Consider the following 3,122-nt stretch of genomic DNA (forward strand, 5'->3'; position numbering starts at 1 on the left):
CAACCCTCATTGCATACTCCTACGATAAAAATAATGCCCTAAAATAGAATACTTTTAGACTATTCTCTCCCCCATAGACTTCAATGCGGTAAACATATTTCATCCTGACTGGCTGTTTTACACACATGGTATCCATGGAATTCTCAAGAGAAAAAAAGGTGCATATTTCTACCACCCACTCTTAACACTATTCTTTTCTCCCAGGGTTATCCTTTGCTCTGCTACTGCATTTGTGAAATGATTGTAATGGCCATAGAGAACTCACAGATTAAATTAATGGTCGGAGGGTTTGTTAGGGAAGAGAACAAGTTATAATTTCGTATGAAAACAGGATAAAATTCTTCCATTAGAATAGCTTCCTAAATGTGCTTACAAGCCTTTTGACCTTCAGTCTTGAGTTTCTATGACAGTGTTACAAAGCTCTCAGGGTCCTGAAAATAATTATGTGTGTCCCACCCTATCCTCACTCCAACCCCTGCCATAGTCAAGTCCTCCAGCAAACTTGGGCAAACTCCTCTGGCTCTGTCTTTAGTCTCACTCCAGTCTCTGATTCTGATCTGTCTCTATCATAAGCATGAACCTTTGTGGCCCCCAAAGGATATAAATTGCATTCTTCACTTCTCTCTTGCTGGTAATGAGATTCCCATATTCTGCATCTAAGCCTGCTGAATTTAAACCTCACAGGATGGAAACACTGACCAACAGCCTCTTTAGTAGTCTATGCATCCTATTTACTGTTTTCACATTGCAGTCTTCAGTATGGACTGAAGTGCCACATCAAGAAAACAAAGATTCTTACTTGTATGCCAATTGGCTGCACCATGAAAGGGGGAAAATGACTGAGATTTCTAACAATTTCAGCTTACTTGGTTTCACAATCAAAACCCTTGGCAGAAAGAGATTTAGCTCTCCAGAGTGCTAAAGAGCAATGATGTCAGTCTAGAGACCATGGTGCACCTGAGCACATAAAATGTACCAAGCACATTATATCTGAAAATACCATCTATCATCTTTGTTTTGTTTTTTTTAATTTGGTAACTTAGAGATTTTATGGCTTTCCTTCCACCTGCCTCTGTATTTTCTCCGTGCTTCCCCTCACCCCTTCATCCTTTTTTCCCTTTTGGAGATTTAAATATTTTCAGCAAACAAGTTAATTAACATGTTGCCGCACACTTTAAAAATTGACAACCATGCTTAGAAACACATTTGCCGTTATTTGTGGCAACATGTTAATAACTTTGGGTAGGCATTGTTCAATATTAAGAGTGAAGAGCTATGAATGCCGTTTTGTAGAACAAATTTACTAACCTTTTATGGTCTGAAACAAGATAGGGTGGCATTTGAATAGTTTTGATGGCTAATTTTTAGAAACACGAAAGAACTCAGCAGTAATACAGTTAGACTCCATAAAGAGTGATATGAAATTTGGTAAACTCTAGTTTATCTAATACTCTGAATCAGTTATTCTGTAAAATTAAAAGCTATATGCTTGGATTTATTTTAACTGATCCAATAAGGTAGGTGAAATTGAATATCAATAATTTAGACACCTCTCTTTAATTACATAAACAATGAAAATCTGATCTTTAGAAAAGACTGTTTTATTGATGAAGATATTGAGATTTTTGTCATTAAATATGTTTGAGGTGGCTGTGGTATGGTAATCTAGAAGTATAATTGGTAAGAATAGTTAAGTGTCAACTCCCAGAGATAAATCTCTGCAGGCATTTGAGTATTAATTCTTCTGTGAACTTAAGTTTCAGGTTAAGTGGGATGGCATCAAAGATATCCATGAAGAGAACAAAATGATGTTTCAAAGACAGAGAAGGAAAGACCAAAATGGATGTCAGAAGAGATTCTGAACATTGCCCTAGAGCACTGAGAAGCCAAAACAAAGGGAAAAGATGCAGAAGTAAAAGAAATGGACAAAAGATTTCAAAGGGTAGCTTGAGAAGACAAAGTATTGTAATGGAAAGAAAGTACAAAGAGGAGTTGGAGAATAAAAACGGAAGAACTCACTTGGTATTTCAGGCCTCAAGTTATAATACTGAGAGATGCTATGGGAAAAATCTTTAATGATCGATAAAGCATCAAAAGAAGACCGAGGGAACACAGTCACTGTGCCAAAAAGAATTGGTCCACTCTGGAAGTAGCCAGCATAAGATAAAGAGACAATGGTGATGAAGCTACACTGAAGGCATAGGAAAAAAAAAATAAGGTTCTAGGAATCTGTGAGGTACAAAACTGGACATATTCACCTATCTGACCCAGGAAATTTGGAGGTTAACTACCTAGCCAACTGATGGGAAGAGATCCAATATATTGCGAAGAAAGGTGACTCAATAATATCATATGAAAGCAAAATATTTCTGAAGATAACCCAAAAATGGCTGGAATAGTACATATAGAACTGCAAGAAGTTCAGTCGGGGTTTACAAGAACCAATAAAACGTCAAGGCTGATGAATTCTGGCTGAAATCAGAAAATCAGAAGAATATTATTTGTGTTCTTTGAATATGTAAAAGCATTTGACTGTATCAATCATAACAAACTGTGGCTATAATTGAGAATAATGTGAATTCTAGAAGATATAACTGTGTTCATGAAAACCTATACATAGACAAAGAAGTTGTGCGAACAGAGCAAAGGAACACACCATGGCTTAAAGGAAAGAAAGATGTGGGCCATGGCTGTATCCTTTCTCCATATCTATTTAATCTGTATGCTTAACAAATTATCAGAGAATCTGGATTTGATTAAAAAGAAAACACCACAACGTGGCATAAGATTGGAGAAAGACTCATCAACAATTTGTGTTATTAAAAGAATACAACCTTGCTTGCTGAAAGTGAGGAAGAATTGAGGCACTTGCTGCAGAAGATCAAGGACTACAGCCTTCAATATGGATTACATCCCAACATCCAGAAAACTAAAATCCTTACCATAGGCCAATAGGCAACATCAGGATAGATAAAACATTGAAATTGTCAATTATTTTACCTTTCCTTTACAATCAACATCCCTTAGTACCATAGTCAGGAGATTAGAAGATGTATTGTTGTTGTTATGTGCCGTCGAGTCGCCTGCGACTCATAGTGACCCTATGTACAACAGCCCTAAGC

General features: G+C 36.7%; 1 pseudogene; it reads left to right on the forward strand.

Moving 5' to 3' along the window:
* Positions 1 to 3,122, forward strand: part of LOC102853425 — a 51,538-nt pseudogene extending 48,416 nt beyond the window's left edge.

The sequence above is a fragment of the Elephantulus edwardii genome, unplaced genomic scaffold, assembly GCF_000299155.1.
Source record: "Elephantulus edwardii isolate Elephantulus edwardi_28Jun2011 unplaced genomic scaffold, EleEdw1.0 scaffold00040, whole genome shotgun sequence".
Lineage (NCBI taxonomy): Eukaryota > Metazoa > Chordata > Mammalia > Macroscelidea > Macroscelididae > Elephantulus > Elephantulus edwardii.